Here is a 22,500-nt window from a genome sequence, read left to right on the forward strand (position 1 = left end):
ATATTTTGTTTGACTTCTGCATTCATTCATTCATTCATTAATTAATTAATTCATTCATTCATTCATTCATTTCTACCTTCCTTCCTTCCTCCCTCTATTCATTCATTCATTTATTCGTAGTTTTGTTCTTTGATATTCATTCATTCATTCACTCAAAGGGAGAGAAGTGAAACAGGGATCTTATCATTAAGAGAGAGGGAGAAGGGGGAGGGAGGTGCCTCATGGTAAAGGGAGGTAGGGCTTTCAAGGGTGTTACATGAAGTTACCAGGATTTTCAAGGGTGTTACAGGAAGTTACCAGGGTTTTAAGGGTGTCAAAGGAAGTTACCAGGGTTTTAAGGGTGTCAAAGGAAGTTATCAGGGTTTTAAGGGTGTCAAAGGAAGTTATCAGGGTTTTAAGGGTGTCAAAGGAAGTTACCAGGGTTTTCAAGGGTGTCAAAGGAAGTTACCAGGGTTTTAAGGGTGCCAAAGGAAGTTATCAGGGTTTTCAAGGGTGTCAAAGGAAGTTGTCAGGGTTTTCAAGGGTGTCAAATGAAGTTGTCAGGGTTTTAAGGGTGTCAAAGGAAGTTGTCAGGGTTTTAAGGGTGTCAAAGGAAGTTGTCAGGGTTTTAAGGGTGTCAAAGGAAGTTACCAGGGTTTTCAAGGGTGTCAAAGGAAGTTACCAGGGTTTTAAGGGTGTTACATGAAGTTGTCAGGGTTTTAAGGGTGTCAAAGGAAGTTGTCAGGGTTTTAAGGGTGTCAAAGGAAGTTGTCAGGGTTTTAAGGGTGTCAAAGGAAGTTGTCAGGGTTTTAAGGGTGTCAAAGGAAGTTACCAGGGTTTTAAGGGTGTCAAAGGAAGTTACCAGGGTTTTCAAGGGTGTCAAAGGAAGTTACCAGGGTTTTCAAGGGTGTCAAAGGAAGTTACCAGGGTTTTAAGGGTGCCAAAGGAAGTTACCAGGGTTTTCAAGGGTGTCAAAGGAAGTTATCAGGGTTTTCAAGGGTGTTACAGGAAGTTACCAGGGTTTTAAGGGTGTCAAAGGAAGTTACCGGGGTTTTAAGGGTGTCAAAGGAAGTTGTCAGGGTTTTAAGGGTGTCAAAGGAAGTTACCAGGGTTTTAAGGGTGTCAAAGGAAGTTATCAGGGTTTTCAAGGGTGTCAAAGGAAGTTACCAGGGTTTTAAGGGTGCCAAAGGAAGTTACCAGGGTTTTCAAGGGTGTCAAAGGAAGTTATCAGGGTTTTCAAGGGTGTTACAGGAAGTTACCAGGGTTTTAAGGGTGTCAAAGGAAGTTACCAGGGTTTTAAGGGTGTCAAAGGAAGTTATCAGGGTTTTCAAGGGTGTCAAAGGAAGTTACCAGGGTTTTAAGGGTGTCAAAGGAAGTTACCAGGGTTTTAAGGGTGTTACATGAAGTTACCAGGGTTTTAAGGGTGCCAAAGGAAGTTGTCAGGGTTTTAAGGGTGTCAAAGGAAGTTACCAGGGTTTTAAGGGTGTTACATGAAGTTACCAGGGTTTTAAGGGTGTCAAAGGAAGTTATCAGGGTTTTAAGGGTGTCAAAGGAAGTTATCAGGGTTTTAAGGGTGTTACATGAAGTTATCAGGGTTTTCAAGGGTGTCAAAGGAAGTTATCAAGGTTTTAAGGGTGTCAAAGGAAGTTATCAGGGTTTTAAGGGTGTCAAAGGAAGTTATCAGGGTTTTAAGGGTGTTACATGAAGTTATCAGGGTTTTCAAGGGTGTCAAAGGAAGTTATCAGGGTTTTTAAGGGTGTCAAAGGAAGTTATCAGGGTTTTCAAGGGTGTTACATGAAGTTATCAGGGTTTTCAAGGGTGTCAAAGGAAGTTATCAGGGTTTTCAAGGGTGTTACAGGAAGTTACTAAAGTTTTAAGGGTGTCAAAGGAAGTTATCAGGGTTTTCAAGGGTGTTACAGGAAGTTACTAAAGTTTCAAGGGTGTCAAAGGAAGTTACTAAGATTTTCAAGGGTGTCATGAAGGAAAGTTGCGGTTTTATTTATTGTAAAAACCTTAAACGTTCGCAAATATGGTCTCCGTTGCCTTGTTACTCATTTCATTTAAGTTTTATTTATTTATTTATTTATTTATTCATTTATTTATTTATTTATTTATTGTGAGAGCTCTAAGCATTTGCAATACGGTTTGTGTTGGCTTGTTACCTGTCACCTGTTAGCAAGACACCTGAGTGAGCCGAAGTGATCTACTGGCCACCTGACACACCTGAGTTTCCCACACCTGCACCTTGAGTTACACACGTGTCACCACAGAAGAGAGAGAAAAGAGTACTTATCCTATTGGTCCGTGTCACTTTAGCAAATAAGTTACAGTTAAGCTCCCTAAGTTAAAATTAAGCCTCTTCCTAAGTTTGATAAGTTTAAAATTAAGCCCATATCCCCCTCCCTCCTTTTTTGCCCTCCCCAAACCCCAATTCCTGGCGTGTCTATGAGTTAAGTCACACACACACACACACACACACACACACACACACACACACACACACACACACACACACACACACACACACACACACACACACACACACACACTTAACGAGATTGGAGTGTCTGTAACCACATACGTTAAGTTACTCATTGGTTCTGTGAGCATCGAGGGCGGCTTGTGTAGGTGTAGCTCTGTAGGCTAAGAGTATGTGTAGAGTAGTGGCTTGGAATTGATGACTTGATGACAAACTGCAAAGAGAGAGGAAGGGAAAAGTACACCCATAAAAAAATAAATAAATAAAAAAAAAATGAAAAAAAAAATCAAAAGGCACAAAGAAAAATATACAAAAAGAGTGAGGGGAAAAAAGTACACAGACAAAAAAAAATATAAATACAAAAAATACAAAGGACAAAAGTACTTATAAAAAGGAAAAAAAGGTGCAAAAAAGATAACTGAAAAAAAGGAAAGAAAAAAAAAAGCTGAGTGGACAAGAAAAAAATTATTATTTCGCTCTTATAATAATGGTAATAATATAAATGATAAACCGACTTAATGAAATTGTAAGTGTATAGCAAATAAACAAAAAATAATTATAATCTGTTTAGAAGGCAGCCGTAAAATAATAATAATAATAATAATAATAATAATAATAATAGTAGTAGTAGTAATAATTGAAAAGAGAAAGAATATAAAAGATATATAAGAATTAGTCTTTCTGTCAAATAAAAAGGATCTTGAGAAGTAAAAAAAAAATTAAAAAGGGGAACAAATAGTCTATTGCCACAACTAATTAGACATCTAAAGAAAAAAAGGAAAAAAAGGAAAATAAAAATATAAAAAGAAAGATGAAAAACTGTCAAAAAAAAAAAAAATCAGCCATTAAGTCACTCAATCAGAGAAGCGAATCAACCAGCCAGCCAGCCAGCCAGCCATTCAGTCTTACAACCAACCAATGAGTCAGTCAGTCAGTCAGCCAGAAAAAAAAAAAGAAAAGTCAGTCAGTCAGTCAGTCAATCATTAAGCCAAGTCAGCCAGAGAAGCGAGTGAGCCACACATGCATTCAGTCAGTCAGTCAGTCAGTCAATGAATCAGCCAGACATCCAGACAGGTATCCCCCTCCCAGTACAACCCGATTTTTCTCCTTTTTGCAGGTGATACGGACCTTAGGCGTGAGAGAAAGGTGTGTCCTGTGTGTCGCAAGATGATCACGGCGAAAAACATAGCTCGTCACATACGCACTCACGGAGCATTAGCCAAGTTGGAGGGGGATTACGACGTACTGGACTTTGTTGATTGCTCTTGGACTCCAGAGTGACACGAATCTATTACGCCTGCACTACTTCCGCCTCCTCCTCCTCCTCCTCCACCCCCTCCCCCTCCACCTCCTCCTCCTATCACCACGTCCTCCTCCCCCGTCACTTCTGGTTCTAGTTCCTCTGTGGCCTCAGTCTTCTCGTCCTCCGCTTCTTCTGCCTTTTCCTCTGTTTTGACGCCGCCCTTCCTCCTCTTCCCGCCCTTCCCCCTCCTCCCGTCACCGCTCCCTCTCCCTCCTCTCCCTCCGCCGCCTCTTCCTCTGCCGCCTCCCTCGCCTCCTCTAACTGTTGATCTCAGTTCATCTTCCTCCTCCTCCTCCTCTTCCTCATCCGTTGCTCCGCCCTCCTCCTCCTCGTCCTCCTCTTCCTCCTCCTCTTCCTCCTCTGTTCCCTCAACGTCAGCCGCTTCACCTCCTCCTCCTCTGCCTCCTCCTGCCCATCCTCCTCCTCCTCCTCCTCCTCCTCCTCCTCCTCCTCCTCCTCCTCCTTCTCCTCCTTCTCCTCCTCCTCCTCCTCTGCCTCCTCCTGCCCATCCTCCTCCTCCTCCTCCCCCCATCCTCCTCCGCCTCCGTTTTCCCTCTCTACCTCTCCTCCTCCTCCTTCGCCTTCCCACCCTCCTCCCCACCCTCCTCCTCCGTCTTCTCTTTCTCTCCACCTCCCTCCTCCCTACCCCACCTCTTGCACCTCCTCCTCCTCCTCCTCCTCTTCTTCCTCCTCCTCAACCGGCTCATAATAACCCTCCCCATCCTCTCCCTCCTCTTCCTGCTACTCCTCGCCACTCTCCTCCTCCTCCTCCATCTCCTCGCCACTCTCCTCCTCCTCCTCCTCCTCCTCCTCCTCCTCCTCCTCACTCTCCTTCTCACGCCGCAGAGAGATAGGAAGTGTGCAGTGCGTAGGTATATTATTATTATTATTATTATTATTATTATTATTATTATTATTATTATTATTATTATTATCATGGATGAAAGTTGTTTGTTCCTTTTTCACATTTGTCATTTGTTATTTTTTATCAAGTTATATTTGTTTCTTTAAAAAAAAACAAAAACAATGGGTGATATGATTTTTTGTGATTTTTTGAGTTGATAAGTTTAGAAATTGTTCGTTCAGATCCGGATGTTATTATTATTATTATTACTATTATTATCATTATCATTATTATTATTATTATCATTATTATTATCATCATTGCTACTCGGTTCTGGTTTGCTTATGTTTTCCATATAAGTTTTTATTTCCCACACTCATTATTATTATTATTATCATTATTATCATTATTATTATTATTATTATTATTATTATTATTATTATTATTATTATTATTATTATTATTATTATCATCATTTTTAAAGGCCCTGTGTCTTTTTTTGTAAGGAGTTTTCTTTCTTGTATATATTTAAGGAGACAAAATCGCAGCGTCCTAAGAATGGGCAGGTGAATGTACATATTTTGGTTTGCGCACTTTGGGAATTCTACATTGCGGTTAAGTCATCGGTAGATCTGAACATGAACTAATAGAACAATCTTCCACACACTACTACGGTTACTTGTAAGGATGTTTCTCTCTCTCTCTCTCTCTCTCTCTCTCTCTCTCTCTCTCTCTCTCTCTCTCTCTCTCTCTCTCTCTCTCTCTCTCTCTCTCTCTCTCTCGACTCTATATATATTATATTTAATATTTTTTTCCTTATTTTCTGTTTTCTCTTGTTTTTCCTTTATTTTCTTGTCTTCTCTCCTCTCCTCTTTCTTCTCTCCTATCTCTTTGTTTATTTTATATTATTTTTTTATACAACTCTCGCCTCTGTCTGTCTGTCTGTCTGTCTGTCCGTCTGTCGGTCTGTCTGTCTGTTTGTCTGTCTGTCTGTCTGTCTGTGTAGAAGGTTAAATTAAGATAAGGAAGCAAAGGAGAAAGACAAATATTTAATAAAGGAAGGAAGGGGAGACATTTTGTGATAACTTATGAAAGGAGAATTATTATTATTATTATTATTATTATTATTATTATTATTATTATTATTATTATTGTTATTATTATTATTATTATTATTTGGATTCTGTATATTTCTTTTAATGATAGTTTTATTTTATTTTATTATTATTATTATTATTATTGTTATTATTATTATTATTATTATGTTTTATGATATTATTTAAGTTATTATCCAAGTTAGTGTGATAATTTTGTAGGAGTAATTCTCTCTCTCTCTCTCTCTCTCTCTCTCCTCTCTCTCTCTCTCTCTCTCTCTCTCTCTCTCTCTCTCTCTCTCTCTCTCTCTCTCTCTCTCTCTCTCTCTCTCCTCTCTCTCTCTCTCTCTCTCTCTCTCTCTCTCTCAATCTGTATTCGACCAAAACTTATTAATTGTTTAGTTTAGTTTTACGAATCATGACACTGAAAGAGAGAGAGAGAGAGAGAGAGGAGAGAGAGAGAGAGAGAGAGAGAGAGAGAGACAGAGAGAGAGAGAAGCATAATTTAGTGAGAGCAAAAAGACGAGAAGTGAAAGAGAGAGGACGAAAAAAAAAAAGAAAGAAAAGAGAAAGAAAGGACCAGGTGTGAGTGAGTATTTATCGAAGAGCAGGGCACCACAACACCTTGGTCATAGAACACCTTAGGAAATAGAAGACATGATAACAATAGGCAGCAAATGACTTTCTTTATAAACCTACGTAAGTATCTTCCCATTCACCCAGTCACCCAGTAGATCTCAACCACACCCTGACACTGAGTATATCACCACTCCCCTTAATTATAGACCCCTTGAAAACCTTTCCTAAAGAACTGCTCCCTTGAAGACCACTGCCAAAACATCTCTGACCATTACTTAAGATCATTTCAATAACGTCCCTTAGCTGTGACCAATCCGTAAAGGACCATTTTCTTCGAGACCACTGCTTAACACCCTCTTAAGACCCTGGACCACCTAAGACTGACCCTTAAAATGGAATCCTTTAAGACCATTCTTTATAGACCCATCTCTAAGACCATCACCTTAGACCACTCCCTTAGACAAATCCTTAAGACTACTTTTCATAAGGCCACTTTTTTAAATAATTTTTTCTAAGACCACTCTTTCAGAACACACTCCTTAAGACCCTCTTTTAAGATGTTTCCTTAAGACCATCCCTTAAAACTCAGAAAGACCACATTTTCAGAACACTGACTCAAAGACCTCCCCTTGACTGTCCTTTAAAGACCCCCTAAAGACCACCTCAGACCATTATCCCTTTAAGACCAAACCTTCCTATAGACCACGCCTTAAGTCTCCCTTTTAAGATCCTCGTCCCTTTAGACCACAAAAAAGACCACTTGGTACATCAGTCCACACCTCCCAGTAGCCTCCATCACTTGGCTCTCTGGTTCACGTCTTGCCCAGTGGTGTCTGTACCTGGGTTCGAATCCCGATCAGAGCTTACCTTAGTTTACAGGCTCCCTTGTGAGTTGATTAGTACCTGCATACCTAGGTGAGAATCTTGGGGGTTTTAAAGAGTGTTTTCATGGTTCCAGTGGTAGTTTAACAGGGCTTGTACTGGAAGTTATTGTGGTTTCAAAGGAGTTTCTGGAAGTCATTTGGGTTTTAAATGGTGTTTTCATGGTTCCAGTAGTTTAACAGGCCTGCACTGGAAGCTATTGTGGTTTCAAAGGGTGTTTTCATACTTCCAGTGGTAGTTTAACAGGCTGTACTGGAAGTTATTGTGGTTTCAAAGGGTGTTTTTCATACTTCCAGTGGTAAGTTTAACAGGCTGCACTGGAAGTTGGGTTTTCAAGGGTGTTTTAATGATGCCAGTGGTAGTTTGACAGACTCTATTGGAGGTTATTGTGGTTTCGAGGGGTGTTTCCAGGATTTCTGTGGTTAGTTTAACATGCCTTTACTGGAAAATTATTAGGGTTTTCAAGGGAGTTTCCATGATTCCAGTGACAGTTGAACAAAAAAACTGCATCATTAATATGAAAATCGCCCATGAGAACTTGACTGATCATCTGCTTGGCCTTTGAGAACACTACTCGTGAGAGAACAAGGCGAGGAGGAGGAGGAGGAAGCGAGAAGAACAATATCACTCAGTATTAGGAAAGTTTCGATGAATTTTTGTGTATAGTTTAGTGTGGTATTGCCGGGTGTTGGCAGGCTATGGGAGGGTGTAGACTGGTGTATAGTGTGTGTGTATGTATGTATGTATGAGTCACGCTCCACCCCCCTCTCTCCCCTTCTCCCCTATTCCTCCCCAAACACATCTTTTCATACCAAATTATATCAATATTTTTCTTTAATAAAACTCTATGGTATCTATGTATACCTGTATGCGTGTGGTGTGGTTTGTGCGAGCGAGTTTGTGAGTGTGCGTGTGTGTGTGTCATTTTCTTTTATGTATTATGTTATAGATCGCCGGTACTGTTTTCTACATACACTGCAGCAGGGAGATTGAAATACATACAGCCGGACCATTTTGTACATATAGAGTATAAGCAAGGCGTGTATCAATCTCTATAAGTGACAGAACACTACGAAAGTATAAATAAAACAAACTAAAACCCTAAAAATATATATATATAAACATCAATATGAATGAGTAGTTAAAAAAATAAAATAAACACGTTAATATATCAATAAAAAAGGAAAGTTATAAGGTAGAGAAGATAAGTATAGACGAAACAAAAACAAACCCCCTGTACTTGATCTGACCCTCTTCTCTCTCGTCCGTCTCGAATTTGAATCCCTTCGTTGTTGTGTTTTCCGATGCTCTTTTGTCCGTTCCGAGGCGACGAGGCGACAAGTTTGTGTTTATTTATTTAATTTTTTTTTTTATCTTGTTTTTCTTGCATATTTTTGTTAACGAAACCAATAAATAAGGTTGACTGTCTGAGGACTTTTCATTCGTTGTCATTTGTGTGTGTGTGTGTGTGTGTGTGTGTGTGTAAGAGAGAGAGAGAGAAAGAGAGAGAACCCAGTATTGCATATATATATTTTTTTTCTTTCTTTTTTCCTGTAAGAAGCCATGACATTTGTTAAGGATGCATTTTTATTCTAAGAGGTGATATCAGGCGGTGAACACACACACACACACACACACACACACACACACACACACACACACACACACACACACACACACACACACACTATTCCTCGTTCAGTTACGGAATTTCATTTATTTTTTGTCATATTTGTAAACATGAAAAGTTTTTATTAACAACACAGCTTCCCTTTGTGTGTGTGTGTGTGTGTGTGTGTGTGTGTGTGTGTGTGTGTGTTTGTGTGTTTGTGTATGCCACTCATGAACTAGCATACTGTTAACAGTGTGGTGAGGGTAGTGGTGGTGGTGGTGGTGTGGTGGTGAATGAGAAGCAGTGATGATGGTGATGGTGGTAGTGGTGGCAGTGGTAGTGCTGGTGGTAGTGGTGATGGTGGTGAGACAGAGAATAGATTGACGATGGAAACCGTTATGGTGATGGTGGTGGTGGTGGTGATAGTGATAGTGAAAGTGAAGATGGTGAAGACTGGCTCAGAAGTTAGGAAGAAAATGATGATGATGATGATGACTTGGATAATAAGATGATGTAATATAGAGGTGATTGTAAAAATGAGAAAGGAAGATTAGAAGTGACGCGCTGAAGGAGGAAGAAGGAAGGAAGGAATGGAGAAAGAAGGATGGTGAAGGAAGGAATGAAGGAAGGCAGGAGTGTTACGTAGCGCTGGGAGATTGAAGGAAGGAAGGAAGGAAGGAGAGAGAGAAAGAACATGATTTAAAAGCGATAAAGGAAGGAAGGAAGGAAGAGATTAAGTGATGAGAGAAGCGGGAAGGAGCGAATGAAGTGGAGAAGAAAAGTGAGATGATGGAAGAGGAGGAGGTAAAGGAGGGAGAGAAGGGAAGAGGACGTAAAGGAAGGAAGGAAGAAAGAAAGTGTCAGGAAAATTGCGATGATGAAAGAGGAGGTGAAAGAGAAAGTGAAGAAAACGTAAGGTAATCGAAGGATGAGAAAGGAGGAGGAGGAGAAAGCGAAGATATTGATAATAGAGGTAGGGAAAAAAATGAAGTGCTTAAAGAGGAGGAGGAGGAGGAGGAGGAGGGGGGGGATGAAGGAAGGAATGTAGGTAAGATGATGCAAGTATGAGAAGGAGAAGGAAGTGAAAGAAAAAAAATACAGAAGGAACTTAATTTTTTTGAAGGAGTAGGCAGAAAGAATTATGAAGGAGGTGGAGGGAGGTGGGAAGGCATGAACGAAAGAACGGAAGGTAAGCAAGCTGGTGGATGCATGAGAAAGGAGAAGAAGCTTAAGTTGTAGGAGTTGGGAGGGGAAAAAAAAAGGAGGGGATGATTATGAAGGAGACTAAGAAGGAAGGTAAGAAGGAAGTGAAGTGCAGAAAGAAACTCAACTTATATGTACTGACAGGAGAAAAAAAAGGGGAATAATTGAGGAGGTGAAGGAGGGAGAGAATGAAGGAGTGAAGAAAGGACTAAACGAAGGTAAGATGATGGGTGTAACAAACGAAGGAAGTACAGAAGAAAAAAATATTTATAGGAGGCAAGAAAAGTGGGGATGATTAAGAATTGTAGAGGAGGAGGTGAAGGGAGGTGCAGGCAGGAGGGTGTGAAGGAGTGAAGGAAGGACTAAAGGTAACCGTGGTGTGTTGTGTGTTGCAGGGGGCGGCAGGGGCGGCAGCAGCGTGTCAACAAGCGGGTGGACTCTATCGCCTTCTTCTGCGCCAGCTCCTGTTGCCTCCTCAAGCGACGGTGGTCTAGGGGGCGGGGTGCTCCTCCTCCCTTCCCTCCTCACCACCTTCCGCCCCTCCACTCCACCTCCTTCCACCTCCTCCACCTCCTTGGAGCAGCGCACATCCACTGAGGGAGGTCTGAGTTACCGTCTCTGTCCAGTGTGCCAGAAAAGGATCACATACAACCATCTTAAGAGACACATTCGCACGCAACACACCCAGATGGACAGAGCGCAGTGCCCCTTTTGTGCTCGAGTGCTCAAAAATACTTACTCCTTGGAAACGCATATTGCCAACTATCATAAGTGATCAGTCATCCCCGCCCCTACCACTACTACTACTACTACTACTACTACTGCTGCTGGTGCTGGTATATACACCCCAAACACTACCACCACCACCACCACACCACCACCACCACCAGGTTCACTGTTGACTTGACGATTCCCCTGCCTAATCCTCAACCAAATCCCTAATACATGCAGACAAACATACACACACTGATACAGACACGCATACAGGAATACATAGATGGATATGATATAGAAACAGGATTGCTACGTACATGCATATCAATACACACACACACACACACACACACACACACACACACACACACACACACACACACACACACACACACACACACACACACACACACACACACACACACACACACACACACACACACGTTCAGTATATCCTTTTGTGAACACACGCACACATCATTATAAAACTAGATGCACACACACACACACACACACACACACACACACACACACACACACACACACACACACACACACACACACACACACACACACACACACACACACACACACACACACACACTACCACTACCACTACCACCATCACACTGCCAAATATAAGAATCCCTAACCACCTGCTCACTATAATTGTTGTTGTACCCTAACTAACTAACTAACTAACAGATTAACTAACTATAACTCCAAAAAAACTATAACTGGAACTAACTACCGCTCATGTTATTAATGTTAATGTTCTGTACCATAACTACCTTAATAACTAGCACCATTATTTTTTTGCACCAATAACACTACAACCACCACCACCACCACCACTACTACTACTACTACCATACCTAACAATATCCCCCCCCCGCTCCTGCAATAGTGTTTATCCTTCTACTACTACTACTACTACTACTACTACTGATAAGACTTGATTAACTAACCATTCCCCACTACCACAGTTAATACCACGGTTATCTCTTGCTTCACAACACCAGAACCACCACAACCACCACACAAACCACACACACCCATCCCTAACTCCTGCACCACAGTTGTACCCTCAAACCACCACCACTACAACAACCACAGTACTTTCTCCACCACAACCAGTTAATATGACCTTGTATCTCCACTCCACCACACTCCACCACAGTTGAAACGCCCCCTTTACATGTACCCCAGCCACTCACACGTCCAATCCCCGCCACAGTTGAAGTCTCCGATCTCCACCACAGTTTCCACCACCCCCCTACCACCACCACCATCACCACCACATTCCTTCCCCCCATCAACAACAATAATAATAATAATCAAAGTTATAGTGGTTTTTCCAAAGCTCAGTAGGGTTTTGTTTATATTGTATGCACTCTTATATTTCACTACCACCACCACCACCACCACCTCCCCCATCCCCCCACACTTCTTGCACTGTCCCCCCCCACCACCACCACCTCCACCGCCACCACACCACACCATCCCCGCCACACCACCACCACCACCACCACCACCCAGCCAGCATTAGTTGGAAGACCAGAAAAAAAAAAGAAAAAAGTGATTATTTATATATATATAAAAAAAAAAGAAAATTTAAATGAGAAAAAATAGTAAATAATCGATCTGTGTGTTAGAATCTGATAAAAATAGGAATAAAAGAGAAATTAAAGGAAAGTTAATAAAAATATGAAGACAGTTGAATTGTGTGACGAAAAATACTCGAAATAAAGAACAAACTAGAAAAAAAAAGATACTTGCATTTATGTAAAGGAAAAATAATAATAATGGAAAGAATAAAAGTGAAGAACATTGCTAAGTATATCATGTAAAAAAAAAGTAAGTAGAATAATAAAGAAAACGAAGAATATTGCGTAAAAGTCACAAAAAGAAAAATGCACAAAAAACACTTAAAGGTAAAAGAAAAAAGTGAAAGAAAACGTGAAAAGGAAAAGAAAAAAAAGCACAGACTAAAAAGAAAAAAAAAGACCCAAAATAACTTAAAAAAAGACGAAACATAAATCACAAAAAAAGAAATGAAAAAAAATTCACAAAGACCAGAAATAAAAAAAAGAAGACCTGGAAATTGAAAAAAAAGCACAAAATCAACAAAGGTCAAACAAAGAACAAAGAAAGTCAAAGAAAACGTGAAAGAAAACGTACAACTAACTGGTCCTCAAGTGGTGATGGCCGCGTGTGTGTGTTTGTGTGTCGAGTAGTTTTCACAATAGCATCCATTCAACCAACCAACCAATACCACTCCGGCATTTTCTCCGATAGCATTTTTTCCGTAGCATTGTTCTAGGTGGCTGTGTGTCGTGTGTGTCGACCAGGTAGCTCAAAAAAAAAAAACAGAGGGAGGGAGGGAGACACTGGGCACCCTTCACAGCGGCGCGAGAACTTAATAATCTTATCGGCAGAATCTCTTTTTATAAGCTCCACCCTTCCTGATAAACCAACACGTGTTCTAAAAGGTTTCAAGGCTGTAGTGGAAGTTTTATCGGAGTTTATCCAAGGCTGTAGTGGAAGTTATTGGAGTCTTCAAGGCTCTAGTGGAAGCTGGTGGAGTTTTTCAAGGCTAGTGGAAGTTCTTGTGTTTTTTTTTTTTTTTTTTTTAAAGGTGTTTTCACGATTATGCATCTTAACAGGCTGTAGTGGAAGTGATTAGAGGGTTTTCAGGGGTGTTTTCACGAGTGCAGTGATAGTTTAACAAGGATTCTGCAACATCAATAGAGAAAGCACCCTTGCAAACTGGGCTGATCATCTATGTGGCCTTTAAAAGCAGCCTTGATGAGAAGAGAGTGTTTGAAGATACGAGCATTCAGTAATCATAACATTTTAGGCTCGTGTCTCCCTCTTCTCTGTTAAACTCCTTGATAATTATAACGTAGATGCTTCCCTCGGTGAACAAGACGAGTGAATAATGCTGTTACTCATCTGTTTGGTCTTGGGCGGAGCTTGAAATGTTAATAGCATGTTGTAATTTGATTTAGGGAATGGGTGGAGTCAAAGAAGCGAAATATTTGATGGAATTTATTGTTTTTATTTATTTATTTGAGAGCGGCTGTTCAAGGGCACAAAAATGGGAAAGAAAAAACAGCCGACTTTTTACCGCTTTGAAATAAAAAAACAGTCGAAACAAAGAAATACAACCAACTCTTTCCCGCTTTGAAAGGAAAACAAAGAAAACCAGTTTCGTGAAAATAATAAGAAAGGAAACATAATCAACTACCGCTCACTCAAAAAATTAAATATGTAGAAACGAGATAAAACGAAGAAAATCGACCTACTATGTTCCGCTTTGAGAAAAAAAAATTGTATAGAAAAGAAATTGAAAAGAGTCCTCGCGCCGCTCAGAAAGGTGTCTCCCCTGCGTGCATGCGTGCCTACTTGCGTGCGTACGTGCGTGTGAAGCAGTCAAAAGGTAGTCGTTTAGGAATTAGCACGAATCCCATCCCCAGCTAATACTGCCAAGATTACGAGGAGGAGATGAGGAGGAGGAGGAAGACAAGGAGGAGAAGGAGGCAGGAGGAGGAGGAGGAGGAGGAGGAGACGATGAAGTGGGAAGTGAGGTAGACTGTGATAAATTATATTAATGCTGTGAGTAGGAGTATAGAGGTGATGATGATAATGATGATGGTGATGATGATGATGGTGATGATGATGATGATGATGATGCAGGAGAGAGTGATTAATTTTGTTCGTTGTTGGGAAGAGGAAGAAGAAGAGGAGGTGAGAAGAATGTCTGTGATAAAATGCTGTGAGTAAGAAGAAGAGGAGGAGGAGGAGGAGGAGGAGGAGGAGATGAATACAGATGAAGGAGGAGGAGAAGGAGAATTAGTGTAAGAATTTTAAACAGATGGAAATCAAATAATATGTTCTTGATTATTATTATGAGAAACTAATGTATTTTGAGCACCGTCTGTCGAGAGGAGGAGGAGAGGTAGAAGGGGAGGGGGAAGAAGAGAAGAGAGGGAGAAGAAGGAAAGAAGAGTAAAAAAAAATAATAATAATACAGATAATTAGAATGTGACATTTTTAAACAGACGTAAATGTAGAATTCTATACATTTTTCTTCTTTTCTTCTCGTCTGTTTAAGTATAACGAGTGTCAGCAGGCGGACAGACAGACAGACAGACAGAGAAGACAAAGACAGGTCCTGACAGCTTAAAAAGATTGTCAGGAAGTAAAAGATAAGAAAAAACAATAATGATCATGAAAATCAAAATGGTGGGTTGAACGACTTGCCAGTCTTAAGTAAAATTGAAAAAAAAAAAAAATAGAGAGAGAGAGAGAGAGAGAGAGAGAGAGAGAGAGAGAGAGAGAGAGAGAGAGAGAGAGAGAGAGAGAGTCATTATTTTTCCCGCTGATTAAAAAGTTAGCAAGTCCAGAATAGCATTTAAGTGAAGGGGAAAAAAATGTTTGAAGAAATCAAAAGAAATTTCAGAGTTTGGCTGGAGGAGAGAGAGAGAGAGAGAGAGAGAGAGAGAGAGAGAGAGAGAGAGAGAGAGAGAGAGAGAGAGAGAGAGAGAGAGAGAGAGAGAGAGAGATACACTTGCACACACACACACACACACACACACACACACACACACACACACACACACACACAGCACGAGAGAGAGAGAGAGAGAGAGAGAGAGAGAGAGAGAGAGAGAGAGAGAGAGAGAGAGAGAGAGAGAGAGAGAGAGAGAGAATAATGGAAGAGGTTTCTGATCAAATATGAAAGTGTACCTTTAATAATAATAATAATAATAATAATAATAATAATAATAATAATACATAATTAAATAAAATAACAAAACACACGAATTATGTCAATATTGAAATGCTAAAATAAAAAAAAATGAGGAGGAGGAAGAGGAAACAAAAAAAAAATATATAATTGGTAATCTAAAATGTAATAATGATGATCTAATAAGCATTTCAAAACACACATAATATTCGTGATATACAATTGTTATGGTACAAGTAAGCTATTGTTTAAGAGTCTTTTAATTATATTTTTTACTTAAGATGCTGTAAGTAGATGTAAGGCGTTGTGTCTCAGTATGAAGAAGCATTTTATTATTAACTTAATATTATAATCTGCGCCTCTTTTTTTTTTTTTCTTTTTTTTCTTTTTTTTTCTTTTTCTCACCAGTATTCGCTAAATGTGATACCAATCTGATTAACACACAAACGTTCCATAGCCATCTCTACAATCTAACTGCAGTGAACTCAAGGGACATGTAGGCAGACTCACGTGCAATATGTAAGACCGATACAATACAATCTTAGCTAACAGACAGTACGGAAGAGAAACACCAAAAATAGACATCACAGGTTTTGCTTCATTTTTTTTCCCCCAATCGTAGTGTCCAAAAAGTTTCCGCCCTCCTATATATTTTTCGAAATTGACTTGTCCAAAAATTTTCCGGCCCCCACCTAATAAAAAACTTAAAGAAAAATAATACCCCCAAAAACATATCATTTTTTTTTTTTTCTTTTTTTTTCGAAATCCAGAATTCTCCAAAAAAATTTTCCGCCCCCAGAGTTTCAAAACACCCCTCCAAAAAAAAACAACCATTAATAATTCCTGACTTACTCATAACTTCGAAACATTTTTTTATATATATATGTATAATTCTAAGATAAGATTATATACAAAAAAAATTCCCATTTGAGAGAAAATATATATAATGTTTTTTACCAAAGATTGTGCAAAATGTGAAACGGAGGCTGTGTTAAGTGATAGTGAAGATGATGATGATGATGATGATGATAGTGAAGGTGACAAGTGATGGTGAGGAGTGATAGTGAAGATGATGGTGAAGGTGAAGGTGTGTATGCCAGTCTTTAATTAACAGGTGATAGTGACGATAGTGACTGAGAGGTGATAGTTAAGGACAGTGTGGATAGTAGTGATATCGGCGTGCCCTTATAGTATAGTGAGGTGATAGTGACGATGGTGAGATAGCTCATAATAAATCTCTCGGTGATGGTGATAGTGAGGTGATAGGCGATAACGATGACATATCTTAAAGTGTCTCTGATGATGATGATGATGATGATAGTGAGGAAGGTGACAGCTCAAAGTGTCTAGGCGATGGTGATATAGTGAATGGTGATTAATAATAGTGAGGTGATAGTGACGATGGCAAGACAGCTCATGGTAAACGTCTCGGTGATGGTGAGGTAACAAGTGACGAGCGAGAGCCAGTATAGTGACGATAGTGAGGTGATGGTGAGGATGGTGATAGTGAAAGCCAGTACTGTAGTGTAGGCAGTGATGGTGAAGAGGTCGGTACAACATTAAATTCTGTGATGGTTTTTGTTGTCTTTGATGGTGATATGTGTGTGTTAGTGCGTCCGTGTTATGTCATAGTGATGATGATTGATTGATGATGATGATGATGGTGATGACGACACCTCCAAAATAAAATAAAAAATAAAAAAAAATGCGACAAAAAATAATATAATTGGTGATGATGATGTTATATTTATAGGTGTTAAAAATAATCATTCTTGTGATGGTGAGGCTGTGAAATCGATTATCATAAGGATTTTGTTATGGTGAAGGTGATGATGATGATGATGACGATGATGATGATTATGATGCCATATTTGTGATACACCTTCTAAATTAGGGAATATTTCGGCTGGCTGTCAGACACGTGGCTCTGCGAGACTTTGTGAGGCAGGAGCGAGTGAAGGTGACGAGGGAAGTGTAGAGTGAGAGTGAGTGAGAGAGAGTGAGAGTGAAGCCGAAAGTGTTGTCCACAGACTGTTAGGATCATGTTAATATCGTAACTTTAATTCATTCAATCCGTGATCGCATTTGGCTGTGTGTTTCAACTCTTCTCTCCGTAAATAGTTAACAGAAGCAGAGAGCACATTTTATCCATGTATACTTGCGTATCCTACCCATAAGGCAACAGTAAGGGCCGTGCTCTGAAACTTCTGCTCCGCACCCCGACTACTTTCAAATTGCATATTACAGTTGAAGTGACACGGGTTTTCAAGGGTGTTTTTACGGTTCTAGTGACAGATTAACGATAGTTCTGCATTAGGAACAGGAGAAACACTCTCGAGAACCCGGCTGATCACCTCTCTGGCCTTGGAAAATAGTCGTGGTGGGAGAGCAAAGCGTTTCTGAATACGAGTGAGGCTGCCACACTTGCCTCGCTGCGCGGCGTCACGCGGGCCCCGACGTTTTCTCACATCGCGCGTCTCGTCAGCATTTCCCGGGCTCTGGAAGTTGTGGGAGTTCTCAAGGGTGTTTTCATGACTGCACGGCCTATCTGAAACCCCTGTCACACGAGCGATATCTTCAGGTATTGCACTAATGTGATACAGACTGGTGGCAAACTGCACGTGATGTCATTGTGGCGAGCGTCTTGCACTGGCAGGCAGCATTGTATGTTTCCGCGGCCCGCCATCAAGACAAACACAATACACCCTGCCAGAATACGTCTGCTGCCTGCTACTGGCCTTTATTTGTGCTATGATACGTTATATTCCTAAGAGAAACGTCAGTGGACTCGTCCTTGGTGTGTACGAAGTAGGAGCGAGAGCATTCACCACAGATTGGCTAAGGAATGGAACCCAAGAGACGCGGAGACGTTGAACAGTGACAACAGAGACCAGCACCGCGAGATATTGAGCCCATAGTGTGGATGTTTGTTTCACCACAACCACTGACTTTCCCTTAACATATCACACACTCGCTACAACATCTCTTGACCGTAATATATGTTTCACTGCAATGTGTACTAGCCTGTGATCTTGTCTATTGCGCGGGCTGCTCAAGACGCAAGCCAAGATAAGTACAGGCGATAGGACGTTCATATGCCACCCTTCGTTTGTTAGCAAGAGATGCCCCTACCAGCCTGCCGTGCCTCATAATGATGCTGTAATACCAAAAGAGGCTGGAAAAATATAATAAATATCCGTGTGACATGGTCTTAACAAGGATTCTAGTGGAAGTTTTCAAGTTTTCAGTGGTGTTTTCATAATCGTAGTAATAATCTCTGTGTGACACGGGCTTTACAAGGATGTTAGTGGAAATTGCCAAGTTTTATTTATTTATTTTTTATTTTATTTATTTATTTTTTTTAAGTGTTTTTATAACAGTAACAGTGTAATGGAGAAACACCCACGAGAACTCGGACAATCACTGCGGGCACTTGCACCCTTTGAAAACCGTACGACGCGAGCAGCAAACGTCGGGGGGCAGCGCGCGCCGAGCGGTGTGTCGCGTGGGCAGCCTTAGTTAAGATTATATAGGAGCTAAAGTTAATAATAATAATGATGATACCTTAAAAAAAAAAAACAATAGCGTGGAGAGGTGAGGAGTTTGAGACAAAAATCTTTGTTAGTTAATTCATGATGGCTGTGATAATCCAAGGTGTGTGAGGCATGTCAACACAGATAAGATTAAGGCTAGATGATTCTTAACCCTCTGACTGCTGCTAGTGACAATATGACGCGTCGTACTTGAATAATGTGATCTGAATGAGAAAACGAATACGCCAGCAGGTCTGAGCCACCCATCACTTGTGCCGCAGCCACTGGTGTCCCTAAAGGTTACACTCTTGCCCCGTAACGTTTTATTAGGACAAATAGCATGCCATAGCAGTCAGACGGTTAATGTTATGGTGTTGGTGCAGAATTATTCCCGTACTCTGCCTCACTGTGGCTGACCAAACCATTGCTTCTGTGGCGAGTAAATAATTCATTGTTTTATGCACTGTTACCGTTATTGTTACTGTTTACTGAGAGAATAATACACGTGGCTAATAAATCCAAAAGACAAAGTATAGACGGTAATGGCTTAGTGTATATAACGATAAGTACTTTATTTACTTAGCAGACTTAAAGGGAATGGTTTGACCCGCCGCAGTGAGAGAGACAGAGTTGTAAGAGTAATTTTGTAAGATGCCACAATACAATGTAAGGTGTTTAAGTATCATGTGTTCAGGTGATTCAAGGAAGGTATAATACTAATAGTTGAGGTGTTTGTGGCAATCTTTTTGTTTGTACGATAGTTACGATAGTTAGTGATAGTCAAGAAGGAATAGAACAGACGGAAGGAGGAAGGAAGGAAGGAAAAGGGAAGGTGTGATAGTTATTATTATTATTATTGCTATTCATGCATTCATTTGAAGGAATATGTTGTTGTTGTTGTTGTTGTGCTTTTTAATACAATATTGTTTGGAAGATTTGCTCCCTTCAAGCTACGATACATAATGTTGTCTCTTGTTTGTGTGTTCTTTTATTATTATTATTATCTATCTATCTTTTGTTTCTTGGTCTTTTTGAATATTGTTATGAAATCTGAGGCCATCCATCTTCACATTTCCGTATTTTTTGTTTATTTTTAATTTTTATCTTGATTTCTGTATGTGAAGGAGGTTGGTCAAGGGCACAAAAGTAAAAAAAAAAAAAAAAAAAACGAAAAGGAAAAGGAAAGAAAAGGCCACTTGATTATCGCTCCTGATTATTATTATTATTATTATTATTATTATTATTATTATTATTATTATTATTATTATTATTATTTTATTATTATTATTATTATTATTATAATTATTATTATTATTATTATTATTATTATTATTATTTACACATTCATTTATGTGTATATATATATATATATATATATATATATATATATATATATATATATATATATATATATATATATATATATATATATATATATATATATATATATATATATATATATATATATAATTCATTTATTTTGCGTTCTTGTTAATCTTGTATCGAAATACAAACTTGAGATTTTTTATTGAGTTTGCTACTACTACTACTACTACTATTATTACTACTACTACTACTACTACTACTACTACTACTACTGTTATTATTATTATTATTATTATTATTATTATTATTATTATTATTATTATTATTATTATTATTATTTATTATTATTATTATTATTATTATTATTATTATTATTATTATTATTATTAAATCGTGGATTGGGAGCGTGTACCGCGTTAGGGCAACAGAAAATGGGAGGTCTTGTGTTCTTTTAGGTTTAAACGTAACAAACAAAACAAAAAAAAAGGCGTTTGCTTCAATGTTCAATATGCAGAATTTTATGCTTACTGTTCATTTCTTTCCTTTAGGTTTAATGATAAGGTGATGAATTTTTTGAATTGTGTAATCTTTAAGCAGCAAAACTTTGTAAAAGACGAGAAATGTGTATTGTACTTTTTATTAATAATTATGTTGGAATTCTTCTCTCATCGAAATGCATTGTAGACATTTTACTGCTTGACCTATGTATGTATACAAACTGTGTGTATATAAATATGTACATAGCAATTACCTACATATATATACACACATATGTAAGTCAATGCCATATGCACACAGATAGATGCAGAAGATTTTTTTTCTTTTTTCTTTTTTTTTCTTTTTTTTTTCTTTTTTTTTCGCTACAATTTTATAGACATGATCATTATATTTGGAGTTTGTCTGTCAGTATATGATAATAATAATACATCTTATATATTATTATAAAAGACATAGATGGACACTTTTTTTTTCCTCACAAATTTGGACATCCAGCAAAATGTTGAAAAGATTACACTTTTTTTTACTCTCTTTTCCTTTTAATATTTTATTTATGTTTAACTTAGAATGAAATTAGAAGTAACACGCACTCTGAATTCAGATCTGTTCATACATATTTTCATTGTGTATTAAAACCAAAGGAAGAAAAGAAAATACTCTTACATATCAAAGCATTTATTTATTTATTTATTTATTTATTTATTTATTTATTTATGTTATTTTATATAGTTAATTATTTTATTTATTTATTTATTTATTTAATTTATTTTTATTTATTATTTTTATTTTATTATTTTATTTTATTTTTTTTTTGAAGTCCAGATTCGTGAGGAAAACAAGTACCATCTGATTATTTTAAATGGTGATTAAACTAACATTTTTAACATTCCCTCTTAGACCCACCCAAGGCCTGCTGTTATAATTATTATTATTATTATTATTATTATTATTATTATTATTATTATTATTATTATTATTACTACTACTACTAGTACTACTACAACTACTACAACTACTACTACTACTACTACTACTACTACTACTACTACTACTACTACTTTTAATGTTCTCTGACTCCTGATTTGTTTGTTTGTTTAATTTTTAGCAATACTATATTGTTGTTATTATTATTATTATTATTATTATTATTATTATTATTATTATTATTATTATTATTATTATTATTATTATTACTATTATTAATATCTTTATACATGGAAGGTTTTGGGCGGGTCTGAAAATACAAAAAGAAAAACGAAAAAAAAAGAAGTTCACTCACACCCTAAAAGAAAAAAAAAAAAACAGTAATTGAATAAGTAACTCAAAATAACACTACAAAAGTACTACTCTTTCTTTTCCTTTAGTTTATCATTCCTTCTCGCTTTTATTTTTTTTTTTCTTCCTTTTCTCCCCCTTTACAGTAACACATTCAGCTTTCACTAAGTTTGATTTGTTTTTTTTGGTTTTAATTTCTCCTTTTCTTCTCGTTTTCTCTCTCTCTTTTTTTCCCCTGTTCTTTCCTTCCATTCTCTTTTTAATTTTCACGGCCCGTCCGCACTGTGCCTTGAAGCGCGCTCCCTGTGTCCTTCAGTCCAGCAGGAAAACTTTTACACCTTCTCCTGCACACTGGCGAATTCTTAAGGTCACTAGCGGACGTCCTACAGTTAACACCACTGCACGGTTCAGGCGAAACTCTCATAG

General features: G+C 38.5%; 1 protein-coding gene across 2 annotated transcripts in view; it reads left to right on the forward strand.

The window, feature by feature from the left end:
* Window positions 1-22,500, forward strand: part of LOC135094260 (protein bric-a-brac 2-like) — a 74,251-nt gene that overhangs the window by 47,708 nt on the left and 4,043 nt on the right. The window lies entirely within an intron of this gene.

Source organism: Scylla paramamosain, chromosome 45 (genome assembly GCF_035594125.1).
Source record: "Scylla paramamosain isolate STU-SP2022 chromosome 45, ASM3559412v1, whole genome shotgun sequence".
Lineage (NCBI taxonomy): Eukaryota > Metazoa > Arthropoda > Malacostraca > Decapoda > Portunidae > Scylla > Scylla paramamosain.